At 33.3% G+C, this 14,270-nt stretch overlaps 1 protein-coding gene across 1 annotated transcript in view; it reads right to left on the reverse strand.

Annotated features, from left to right (window-relative positions):
* Positions 1-14,270, reverse strand: part of Il1rapl1 (interleukin 1 receptor accessory protein like 1) — a 597,494-nt gene that overhangs the window by 430,116 nt on the left and 153,108 nt on the right. The window lies entirely within an intron of this gene.

The raw sequence follows: 14,270 nt of genomic DNA on the forward strand, positions 1-14,270 counted from the left end.
TTATGGCTCAGTGGTAGAGTGCTTGCCTAGCATGTGTGAGGGACTAGGTTTGATTCTCAGCACCATATACCAACAAATAAATAAAATTTAAAAATTCATCAACAAATAATGAAAATATTAAAAAAGAAAGTGCCATGAAATCAGAGTCCCTATCTGGAATATGCTGTAGTATCTTTTTGCCTCAGGACATATGCATTTGTGTTTTCCCCTGCCTCTAATTTCCACATGCCTCACTTGCTCATTTCCTTTAAAAACTTACTCAGATGCCAGTCTATTCCTGGAACACTGCATCTAAAATAGCAATATCCATTTTCCCCCTCTGATACCTCTTAGCCTCTTATGTTGCTTCATTATTCTTCATTGCACTTATTATGATCTGATGTAATATTTATGTGGTTGCCTGTTTATTGTGTATGTCTTTCTCCATGGAAAATAAGATCCAGTGGGAAAATCATACATTTCTTTTTACCCCAAGAATGTGTAATGGTGCCTGTTACAAAATTGTTGCTCAATAAGTATTTTAAATAAATAGACTATACAATCCTCTCAGCTAGAACCCACAAAATTACTACATGCATATATTGTTATAATAATATTTGTAATTTATTTTTATAAATTTTGTTTTTAATACTATAGCCTTTATTACTGCTTCCAAGTTGTAGTCAGACAAGGAGAACTTACTTATCTCCTTTAAGTTAAACATCTTTTGGTGTGGTACTGAACATACAACTATAACTCCAAAGAAATAAATTTACCTAAGGAATAGCATCTCAAAATTCATGGCTTCAACTCTAATGTGATAGTACATGAAAGCCACTGTCATAATATTTTTCACACTGGCTATCTGCATGCCATACTTTCTAGGATAGATAGTGAAATTAATTCATGTGGAAGAGCATGCATGTTTCCTTAAGTTCACTGAAGCTTTTACCAATTTTAATTCAATTCAGTAACTCTTCACTGAGTTCAAGAGACTTTATATGATTTTTGGAAAGGAATTTCAGATTCTAAACATATGGGCTTCCAAAATATGTCAGTAGAGAACAAAGGGGTTTCAATTACACTGGCTAAAATAGCTCTGAAAATTGCACTATATTTAGGAATACAGTGTTTTATTCCACTGACATATCCTAAATTATTCCATTTTCTTCTCAAATATATCAAAAGGAAACAAGATAAAATGAAGAATGTTAACTAGAGTTGAATAGGAGGAACTGACGTTTTTAACATTGGCATCAGATAAAAAATAGTTCATTGAGGACACAGTAAGGTGTGTGTTTCTAATATAAACAAATATCAAACATTATTTGCTTAAGACAGAGTATCCTTTACTTCAAGACAATTACCTCAGTTTTATCAGAATCATGGTTTAAAATGAGTATTCAAAATAAATTATAAAGAATGGATGAGTGTCAATAATTTTTTAATTTGAATGAAGGGTGCACAAGGGTTCATTATAGTGTTTGATCTACCTTTGTGTGTTTGCAAACTCCCAAATAAAAATTAAGATGAATTTTAAGCAGAAAGTGAAATGACAAAAATATCAGAAATTAGAAAAACTTTCTCTCTCTCTCCCTCTCTCTCTCTCTCTCTCTCTCTCTCTCTCTCTCTCTCTCTCTATATATATATATATATATATATATATATATATATATATAATGGAATTCCATGGAGCTTCAAAAATTAACTATAGATGTGTATTTATTGATGAGAAATATCCTATACTAAAAGTGAAGGAAGTCTGTTTTGAAATGCTGTATATATGGCCATTTGTTTTGCCTTTTTAACTGCGATTATTGTAGTTGATAAATGCTAAATTTGTATGTACCATACATAAACCAGGCATATTCTAAGTTCACTTAAACTTTAAGTCTATGTGATTATAGATTATCATAATACCAGTATTATATCTTTATGTTTAAGGCACAGTAAGGTTTAGAAAGTTAGCCAAGCTCACACATCTTAGAAGGGATTGTTTGTATGGGATCTTGGGATTTGAACCTGAAGAATTTGGCTCCAGAGCCTTAGTCTTCTTTATGCCATGTTGACACTGTTAATCATATAAGTGTGAAAAGACATTTATAGATAATTGAACAGAAAGACACTTGAAGGTTATATTCCAAGTTCACAGTGGTTAATTATGTGTTGAAAGAACATTGCTGGTTCTTAAAAAAATATTTTTGTTTATGCTTATTTCTCATTGTTCCATATGCATCATGTATTACTAACAATCAGGAAAATAAAAGTGTTGTCAAAATATAAAATAAATGATAGATGAATTCTTGGATATTGCTTTTTAAGGTGAAGTGCATACATATAACAGGTTTTTCCCTTTCTCCCCCTTCTGTTGGTTGTTTCTATGTCCCAGGATACTAGGATTTTTTCAAGTCAATTTATCTGCCAAGAATAGAGGGAATGATGTGATAATTGACAAGAATGTTGTGATTCTGTTATCTATCATCATGATGACATGAGTAGGCTTCTCACATGAGCAGGAAGCCAGAGCAACCAGGATAGTTAATAGCTATACTCATAAAACATTGCTTCTTTTCCTACATGTAAAGTGAAGTGCAGATAAGATGACCTCTCTTTACAAACACCATAGCCCCCAAAAGGCCCCTACATCCTTTCCAGTCTTTGGAAGCAGGCTGTGCCAGGCATTTAGAACTTTGGACAGATACACCAGTCTTGTACCATTATTTCAGCTAAGCTGACAACTGTTGTGGTCTCTCTTAGCTTAAAATGCCCTTAGTGCTCTGGTCCTCAACTGCAAGTCTTTGCCAAAGATCTTAGAACACCCTCTGTCTTACAGGTGCTGCATAGATTGCTAATGGCTTGGAATAACTTGGTGTTGTGTTGTGTGTTATTTTTTTAATGACTTAACATTCATTGGTACATGTGAATGAATGTTGAAGGAAGTGACTAAATTTTCTTCAATTAAATTTAGTGAATTCATCATACTGATGCAATTAATGCAAAAATCTTAGGCATATGCTGCCTGGTTGTTAATACCTCTTCTATACCAAGCTGAAAAGGTTATAATTAATTGACAAATGCCTATCATTTAATCTAGTCATTAAAGATGAATTCATTATACTCAAATGAAGTAGATTATGTAAAAATAAATTTGCATTATTGGCTGATTTCTGAATATTTTAGTTAATTATCATCAAGTATCTAAAAATTCAATATAATTAAATTTTAAAAGTTTATTATGTATAAAATAGACTGAGCTACTTAACATAATTTGTTTTAAATATAGATTCTATTAACATGTACTTTTGCAACAACAAAATATATATAACTAAGAAAGTCAATGGAATAAGTTAAAAAAGTGTCCAGAATCAAAATGCATTCTGCTGTCATACATTCCTAATTAAAATAAATAAGTTAATTTCAAAAATGACATTATCATTCAGCCATCAAATGATACCATGGAAGTAAATATAACAGCAAAGTATTATTTTAATGACATTAACTATTATTTACTGTTTAAAAAACTCAGTTTGTAACATAGATTCCATTAGAGGAAAGAAGCAAAGCAGTAAGACAATATACATCAAACTGTTAATAGATGTATAAAAAATATAAGATTGTAATTGATGTTTCAAAATTTACTTTTTGTGTTTACTCTTACACATAAAATATGGATTACCTTTGTTAAAAATAATCAAACTTGCCAGGTGCACAGGTGCATGCCTGTAATCCCAGTGGCTCAGGAGGCTGAGGCAAGAGGATCATGAGTTCAAAGCCAGCCTTAGCAACTGTGAGGGGCTAAGCAACTCAGTGAGACCCTGTCTCTAAATAAAATACAAAATAGGGCTGGGGATGTGGCTTAGTGGTCCAATACCCCTGAGTTCAATCCCCAGTACCACCTCAAAAAAATCAAACCTTCTCTCCAAAATAGGTGGTTCTGTAAAAGTTAAAATTTTAATTTTACATATTATTATGGTTATAATTATATCCATCAAAGAAAAAAAGTGATAAAACAGAGATTTTGTGAAGTGATAAAATTAGTGGAATTTTATCTTTTAAAATAATTTTACTTTTTTACTTAGAGATAGGCATAGAAAGATACCAAGAATGGAGAAGAACCAAAATTCCTTCGGTCTTAAATGAATTTGAAGATATGGGTTCTATTGTTATTTTGTGCATAGATAAACTCATATAAAGGCATACATGAATATGTACATCATGCTTCAATTATCTATTCAGCATACTTTCTAGCACATTGCCACCCAGAAAATAAATATTGTGTCCAATACTACCAAGTGAGGTTTCAAGATCAGAATTATACAATACAGAAATGCAGCAATTGAATTTGGACAAGAAATGGTCACTAAAATTTGTTTATGATTGAGAGAACATGGAAGAACAAAAAGGATAACTTGTAAAGTGATTGAATTAGAGCCAAATTATAGACAAGAAAGAGGTAAGTCAGATAGGATCTATAGCAAAATAAAACTACTTTAAGAACTGAAAGACAAATGGGGATGTCATTAGTGTCTAGAGTTGTGAACAGATAGCAATGAAGTCCTATGAGTACCTGAAAGCAGACATGAGGAAAATCACTTGGCAAATGTGGAAGTGTTCTGTAGAAAGAGTGCAAATATGAGGCTGAAGGGGATTATTCCATACAAATTATTTTTGCAGCTTATATTTCAACCTAAAATATATATTTTAGGGATTCTTTTTATAACAGTACGCAGAGATAGGCCTAGTTATCTTAAATACTAAAGCATAATATTCTGTAGAATAAATGATCATTTCTTTTTTAGCCATTCATCAGAATTGTTGAGAATTTTCTTACTGAAAACAATGCCAAAGGCTTATCTTCTGCATTCATTTTCTACCCTCTGTATATTTTGCTTTCTGAATATTTCATAAGTGGAATAATTGGGTAAAATATGCATTTTACATTATTATGGATGGTATCAAATAAGCCTAAGAAGGTTGTGCAAATTCACTCTCATGTACATTTTGCAACATTTGTGATGTTGAATATTATTTTGTTCATTTAAAAGATACTCTGTGCTAAGGGCTAATGCTCAGAATACATTAGAGAGAAAAACAAACAACTTCCTGCCATCAGATATTATAATCTAAGAGAGAAGCATAGAATAAGCAAATTAATAACTTAAACACATATAAAGGTAGGATGAAGCAAAAGAATGCAGAGGAAGGCTTATAGAGAGTAAAGGATGTGAGGATAGAATGTTATGTTAGGTGGAGTCAGTGGGAGATCCCTGCTGAGGTGGTGACACTTTCAGGCACTTAAGACAGGGAGCCAGTGATGATAACTTTATAGACCTTTAAATAGAATACTCTGGAGCAGATGAGAAGACATCTAGAAGAAAGTTCAAGGCAGTCAATGTGCCTAGAGAAAAGGATGCAGGAGAACAGCCATGGAATACATGGTCAAAGAAGCAGGGGATAGAACCAGGGGAAACAAACTTCAAATTTACAGTCTCAGAGACCACAGTAAAAAATCTAAATTTACTTTAAATGAGGTAGAAATCCCCTGGGAGTTCTCTGTGCAAAGGTGAGAGATGATCTGCTCTGTATTATAAATGAATGACTGGCCACTACTTGGAAAGCAGACTGTAGGAAGACAAGGGCTGGGAGAGACATAAAGGGGCAGGGGTGAAACCATATAGGCACATGACCACAGAGGTAAGAGTAAAGGTGGTGAGTAGTGGTAGGCTTCTGAAAAATTTTGATAAGAGAGTCAAGAGGATGCATTCATGTGTTAGCCTGAGGTATGAAGAGGAGAGGAGTCAAAGATGGCTCTAAAGTTTGTGACCTAAGCAACTAGTGCAATGGAGCTGACATTTTCAAAATTAGAGAAGTCTGCAAGAGGAGCAGGCGTGAAGGGCAATCAGATTTGGGCATGTAAAAATTAGGGTAACTCTTGGGTATTCTGGTGGACATATCAAGCAAACATGGAGTGAGTAATACTAACAATAGTTTCCTTTTGTGTTCTCTTTTCTTTGTTTTGTTTTCTTTTAATGTTTGATTTTTGAATATATTCTAAGTGGAGAATGATCTTTTTACTATTTTGATATAACTCAGTGGTAGAAAATTTGAGGGCATGTGTGAAGTCTCGTGTTCCATTTGCATTACCCACCCCCCCACCCCGAAAAAATACTGTCTCTAAATACAAGTTTGAGTGTTCATGTTATTTTAATGCATTTGTATTTTTCTGTATAGTATTCACTTGTTTGTCGTATGCTCTTCTGATTTCTTGAAATTGTTTAGGTATTTCAGATAGAAATTAATATTTCCTGCTAAATTCTATTTCACATTCAGAAGTCTGTTTTTAAATTTTGTTTATAGTTTCTTTTTTGGTACAGAAAATTTGAATGCAGTGAGCAATGTGGAAGAGTTACTCTGTAACTAGACTGCTTAGGTTCATATACCAGCAATTATAAGCTTATTGCACCAATTATAAGCTTGTTGACCTTGGACGAGTTATATAACTTCTTGTAATTTCTCACTACCTCAAATTCCTTGTCTATAAAAAGAAGGTAATAATAGTGCACTTATCACACTAGGTTGTTTTGTTTCTGTATAGAGAGTACTTAGAAAAGTGACTGGCATATTGATGCATTAAAGAAGGGTTAGCTGTTATCATTGTTGGTGTTGTAAATCTAATCCAGTCTGCATTGTCTACATATATAAAATGATAAACACTCTCTGAGATAGGAATAATTTGAAGATGAAGTATGATTAGGTGAAGAGCAGAAACATAAGTGTACCCAACAGCTCATTACCCCAACAGTATTAGTTTTCTCTATTCTAACTCTCTGAATTTTATTGACTTATTCTCAGTATTAGAGGAAATGGTAATAATGGTAGCAATAATATTAGTTATGATGATAAAAATACTTTGTACACTTTTGCTATGCCTAACTAGCATACTGCAATCATCATCTCATCTAAACTTCACAGAATATCCTAGGGAGTCAGACCTATTTTCTCCACTTTCAAATGAAGTCACATATTCATTGAAAGTGGAATTGGTCTATACCATGTAGACCACCCATGTTAGAAAATGACCTTGATGTTTCCTTTTGTGTTTTATTCTGTCTCAGTCACTTCATTATGCAAGACAGAAATGTCCTTATAAATCTTAAAGTGCTTCAATATTTAAGTATAGAAACAAAGAAACAATAAAATCCATCTTTTAACAGAAGGTGTAAAAAGTAAAGAGTCAATGAATTTAAAGTGTGTAGAACAATGTGTGGCATATAGGAAGTGCTATATAAATGAAACCTATTATTGCGATTATTGACTTGATTTTAACAAATATTTTGAGTGCTTGCCATGCGGCAGGTACAGAGTTAACTTCAAGGATGTGGTTCAATTCAGTGTTTGTCCTCTGAGAAGCTATTGGAACTTGCCTTCTCTGGAACTTAATGAACTGTAAAAATCAGTTAATATGAAGGTATCAAATTCTTTGAATAAAATGATCTTTTGGGGCTTGTTATTTGCTTTCAATGTGGTATAACACTTTGAAATTATTACTTCATTAATGTAATGATTATTGATACTTACTGTACCAGATACCGTGCTAGTTCCTACAGATAGCATATGGAAAATACTTACCTACAACAATTTATGTCACATAAACACATGACAATAATGTAACATGCCAAGTGTGTTAATAGAACCATACATTTACAATAGAAGTAAATACAGAAACATGTACAGAGTTAGCTTGTAAAAGATGGAATTATACCATTCACAAAATACCATTAGCTCTACACACTATTAAATTTTAACCCATATATTGTTTTGCCTTTATTATGGGATATTCTTTAATTCTACATGATTTCAATCACATGACCACTTTATTTCTTTTTTTTAAATAACCTCATAAATACTGAATCATAGGGCTTGTGGATACCTTGAGAAACCTTGTTCAGTTTCTGACCTTCAGGCAGTTGAATGGCTAATCCATCCAGATCAGATAATGACCTTGATGCTTCCTTTTGTGTTTTATTCTGTCTCAGTCACTTCATAATGCAAGACACAAATGTCCTTATAAATCTTAAAGTGCTTCAATATTTAAGTATAGCAACAAAGAAACAATAAAATCCGACTTTTAATTTTCTTTCATTCTAAGGAAACTAAAATATAGTCACAGTAAATTTCCAAAAGAAAACTCCTCTTTTTTATATAGATATCCATTATCAGATGTATAATGTAAGGAAATTTTAAAGGAAACTATTTATGTGAATCAACACTTAGAATGTGTGATGAATTATTATAAAAACATGTGACAAGTGGTAGGGACATAACACATCTGAAGTAGGAATAAGCATTTGTCTTTATCATCATGTTAATTGAAAGACAAAAACAATATGTCCATATGTTGTAAGAATTCTTATGAAACTTGCTCTAAAATGCACAATTTGAAATAATGTCATGTCAACATTTTCATAAAAAGACATTATGTGATATTTTATGATTTAAAGAGTTCCAGTTCAGAGAGAACATTAATAGTATTAAATTCATTGGTGCTTTCCTATCATATTTAAGCAGGAGGATTATAGTAAAAGACATAATTTTTCCATGTGTTATCTACAAGTTCACAGAGAGAAGGCTATGACAAACCTAACTGCATTCACAAGGAAGTGAGAGTAGCGTGATGCAGAGGTGAAATTGTCATTAAAACAATTACTCATGTCCTTATTTGCTAATTCACATAGATGCCACAAAGAAGAGGTATGTCAAGTTATAAAATATATATCCACTGTATTTGAGTGCTAATGAACACCCTACATATTTGTCTCAAGCAGGCATTTATTCAGACTCAGTAAGTTTTGATGACAAATCAATAACCAAATTAAATCTAAAGTGTAATGTTCTTCCTGACCTGCAGTATACTGCAGTCACCAATTCAAGCATGAACAACTGAACATAAAAAAATGAAAGCCACTCTTTGTAGATGAATTAAAAAATGAAAGAATGAATTAAATAATATTCATCCAAGATATATATATATATATATATATATATATATATAATTTTTAGTTGTATATGGACACAATACCTTTATTTTATTTTGTTTCTTTTTATGTGGTGCTCAGAATTGAACCCAGTACCTCATACGTACTAGAGAGGTGATCTACCACTGAGCCACAATGCCAGCTCCTCATCCAAGAAGTATTTATTGAGCACCTACCTTGTGTCAGGCATTGTGCCAAGTCTTGAGAATGTAAAGATATCCTAAAGAGAATTCTTTCCCATGAAGCATACTGAGGAGTGAAATATGTCACTCAATCTAGAGGGATACTTCTTTAGAAATATCATACTTGTAATCTTAGGAATCATTCTCCTCTGCATCTCCTCTTGTTCCTCCTTTTACTAAGTATCACTTATTTGATTCTAACCACATGCCAGGCAGAAATATTAGTTCATTTAATTCATAAAGTAACACTAAAAGGGAAATTCTCTTAGTTGATCAGGGAAGTAACTCCAACTTATTGCTAGTGAGCATAAGACCTAAAATTCCAACTCATGCTTTCTGGTTTCAGTTACAAATATCACAAATTAATTGCAGTTTGGAGGACTGAATTATATATATATATACACACATACATATATTCATATATATATACATATATACATATATTTCATGTATATATATACATATATATATATATGAGAAAGTTATTATGTACACGCACATACTAGCCATCACATACATGTTCAAGACTCCAGAAGTTAGAAATAATAGACTTGACTCAAATTGTCTGTTATTCTTGAAAATCACCTTGAACATAATAATCAGTGCACATTATAAATACCTAACAAAGAAGAATCATTCAATCAAATTCTGTGTTGGGAATAGATCATCTGATGCCAAGTTCGTCCTTTATCAAACCTTCCCTGAAGCAAAGGATGCAGTCAAGCAAAAGGATTTCAAGGTGCATGAAATATTATTAGAGGGAATGTAATGTTAAAACATCAGGGAAGAACAAGCTATTTACAGTGAATAGTAAAAAAAAATCTTGATTTGTCAAAACAATAATACTTAAATAATATTTGGATTTAAGAAATATTGTTTGTGTTCCTGTTATATGCTCAAAATAATCTGCATAGCAAAGGGTGAGACAAGGGACTCAGCATGCTATAGGCATTACTGAAGAAGAAAAGACACATAATGAATATATGATTGCAAATCAAGATAAATGTTTGGGGAGGCAAATTTTATGATACATTCATAATGCAACTGACGTAGACAAAGTTAGTGATCTGGACCTGAAATCTGAATGGTGAACACAAATAAGCCTAGCAAAATGGTTTGTGTGTATGGAGGGACAGGATGAAGTGTGTTCTAGCTTTAAAAAAATATGTTCTATAAATGGTTTTAGGAGAGTGGGAAGATCATGACCCATTTTTAAAAAGGCCAGGGTATGGATGGCAAGTAAAGAGACTAAGAAAGTATGTAGTAAGAAAGTGGCTGGAGAAATAGGCCAGATATTATGGATTGAATTATGTTCTCCCCTCTCAGATTTATAGGTTGAATTCTTGAACCTTAGGATTTCAGACTGTGACATTTGTGGAAATAGGCCATTGTAGATGTAATTAATTAAGGTCAAGTCATACTAAGGTAGGGTATCTCCCTCACCCAATATGACTTATAGCTCACAAGAAGGGAAAATTTGGATACAGGAACACATATAGAAAGGACAAAATAAATAGACACAGTAAGAGGATGGCCCCTCTGTAAGTCAAAGAGATAGGCTCAGAGCATTGCCTTACCTTTCAATTTTCAGAGGAATCAACCCTACCCCATTTCAGACTTCTAGGGTTTAGAACTGTAAGAAAAATAATTTCTGTTGTTTGAACCATTTGGTCTATTTACATTATAATGGCAGGCCTAGAAAACTAATACATCATACAAAGTTATGGATTTTTGCCTTTATTTTTAAGTAAATAGAAAGCTGTGTGTGTTTGTGTGCATATGTGTGTGTATTCATGTGTGTGAATATGCGTTGTTACACACATGTGCATGCATGCCTACCAATGTGTTTGTTTGTTGGAGGTTATTCTTTTAAAAAAACATTATGCACTCTAGGCAAATATCTACCTCTTATCTACATGCAGGTGTTGGAGAGGTTTTGAAAAGATATGGCCAAAGTATCATAAGCAGTTACTGAGAAACTGATTTGGTATTGTTTAATAACTGTTGAGAAAGATCAGTTACACAAGGCACAATCAGTAAGTGTGCTTTGCCTTTTTATATCAGTTTATGGTTTGCCATGATGAGGAGGCATAATAAGGAAGTTGTGAAAACCCCTGACTTTACTAGGTCATGAATGTTAAACTCAAAACAATATATAAAACCTGGACAATAAAATACTTCAGACTTAGCTGAGGCTATAGCTCAGTGACAGAGCACTTGCCTCACATGTGTGAGGCACTGGGTTCAATCCTTAGCACCACATAAAAATAAACAAATAAAATAAAGACATTCTGTGCATTTACAACTACAAAAAAAATTTTAAAATACTGCAGACAAGTTAGAAAGATGATGGGGAGATAACTTATAACAACAAGAGGTGTTCTCTTTCGTGAGACTAAACTAATAATGAGAAAGAGTACTCTGTGGATGTGTCTTCCTGAAAACAGTGACTACAGCACCAAACTGTACTTAGCAAGACTTCACATCTTCACACTTCTCTGTTTTAGACACTCCAGTCAAACTTGGATGGTACCATATTTCAACAGATATGAAATAACTAATTCCTATAAAGATAACAACAATACCCCCCCAAAAAAGACTGAAGAGGCAACCATTCTCTTACAATGAAAAACAGCTCTATATTCTTTCTGTGGTCTCCATATCATGAATCATATTACTGGTACAGAATGAAGGCACCTTCTGTTTTCAGCAGATTAAAAATTTAGCAAGGCACAGTGGTGCATATCTGTAATTCCAGTGGGAGGCTGAGGCAGAAGGATGGAAAGTTCAAAGCTAGCCTCAATAACTGAGTGAGGCCCTAAGCAACATAGCAAGACCCTGTGCTTAAATTAAAAAAAAATAAAAATAAAAAGGGCTTGGGATATGGCTCAGTAGTTAAGCCCCCCTGGGTTCAATCCCTGGTACAAAAAAAAATCTTTTTAAAAAGCCCATTGTTTGAGAGACTTGAGCTGATAGATGTTTTACAGCTTTTGATTAATACCAAATAAACTACTACTTTTCAATAAGCCAAGGCTATAAGAAAGGGGTTTCACTAAGATCTCAGGAGAGTAGAGAGCAGAAGGTATCTGGCCCCAAAACAACTTCTGATAGTTGCATTATGCTACATCAGGATTTGCACTGCATTTTTTGAGCAGAGTTTGGAAACTGTCATCCACTCAGAGATATATTGGTGCTTCAGAGGCAATTGTGTTTAGGATGGAGATGCTTGGAAAGGCACACCTGGGGAATAGAAAGGCAGTAATAAAATAAAACTTAAAAATTGATTTCTATGGTAGCTGTACCCAAGCATCATATTTTTTCTTTATAACAGCAAATGAAATATTGTACAAAATGTATTCAGCCCCTAGCTGTCACATATATGTACCTAGTTGTCCCGGATTTCCTTTATATGGGTGATGCATTGACCTTAAAACTCAACTTCATTGGTACCAACTATTTCTCTTAGTTCATCAGGCAAACTCACACTGATGATGCAGAATATTATATGTTTTTTAAACAAACAGATTTGCCATTTTTCTAAACTGCTAAGGTGTACCATCACATTGTTAAGCAGTATGTGAATATGAAAAGCCTTGGATCTTCTAATATATCAGGAAACACCAAGGACATTTGTGAATTTAGGAAGACAGAAAAGGAGAGAAAATTTGGAACAGGACTAGAGAGAAACATAACCTTTTTTTTCTCTCCAAATATAGGAGAAAGACTGATGTGGAAAATGTTGATGGCAGATGCTATTATCTTTTCAAACAGACTTTCTCTTATTTTTTCACTTTTCCTCCCTACCTTTACTGAGGAGGTGCCAGTGCTATGAGGCTTTCAGAGAGGTTGCAATATAGGGGTTCCCAGTAGCCAGGAAAAGTGATTTTGTATAACCCTTCTGGGAACCCCTGATGGAAGCTTAGGAAAGTGCATTTAAGCTGAACAGCTCATACTGGGAAAATCACATTAGAGCAAAAGTTGTCTGAGATGTTGGAACTCAGCTAAATTATTTCTGGACATGAGGGGAACCACAAATGTGCCCATCTTAATCAAGTATTCTGGCTATGATATAACCTATTATTAATCTTGATTTTAAAAGTCACCCTGTGATTAATTGACTTCAGCTCAATAGACACCACAGAGTGGTTTCATAGTGTCTGCAAAGCAGACCAGACAAGAGAAAATGAATTAAAGGTCACTGTGATGAGCCTAGACAGCATATAAAGGAGTAGAAGAATTGTTGCCCTTATGCCTATGAGGATTGTTTACCCTGAAACGTACTATAATCAGTGTTATACCTTTGGTGGCAGAATAAAGAAGGATAAATTAATGTTGCAGAATTATAGAAGTATTTAATCCATTCAACAACATTAATGCAAATACTTGAATAACAGAGCTGCTTGGATTTATCCTTCACTTATACATTGGTACATTGTTGCTACATTCCTTTCCCTGTTTAGAAGGAAAAAGTAACTGACAATTTCTATTAGTAGTAAATCAGCTTCCTTAAAAATGCATTTCTTTCATCAACACAAAATTCCTTCTTTATAATAATCATTCAATATAAAACATTGAAATTTTGTAAAAATAATAAAATTAACATTAATGAATAAGTGAAAATATAGACAGCAGGCATGAACTAGTGACAGTACTCATAGTGAGATCTCTAACATGATTCATAAGATGCTGGGCTCAAACTTAAGTATTAAAGGCTGAGGATAAAAAGGACACCAGTATTTTAAGCCCAGATATTAAGGTACTTTATTATATGGATAGATTTCAGCTTTTGCAAATTTAGCTTCTTTATGTGAACAATGAGAGGACTGAATTAGATAAATATAAAGTGTCTTCCAGGCAATATGTGGTACATTTTCTTCCCAGAACATCTTTATGAAAGTGAAAATCCTTGATAGAGCTGACAACTAACTTCGATCTCAGAAAAACATTAAGTAGGAATTGCTTAATAGCTATCTAGTCAGATAGGCACTTGGAATCAGGTAGATAAGGACAACACCCAGGACTTTTAAAAAGTGGGAACATAGAAAATGAGTCAAAATGGTCTCCTTTAGAAAAT

This window comes from Urocitellus parryii, chromosome X (genome assembly GCF_045843805.1).
Source record: "Urocitellus parryii isolate mUroPar1 chromosome X, mUroPar1.hap1, whole genome shotgun sequence".
NCBI classification, from domain to species: domain Eukaryota; kingdom Metazoa; phylum Chordata; class Mammalia; order Rodentia; family Sciuridae; genus Urocitellus; species Urocitellus parryii.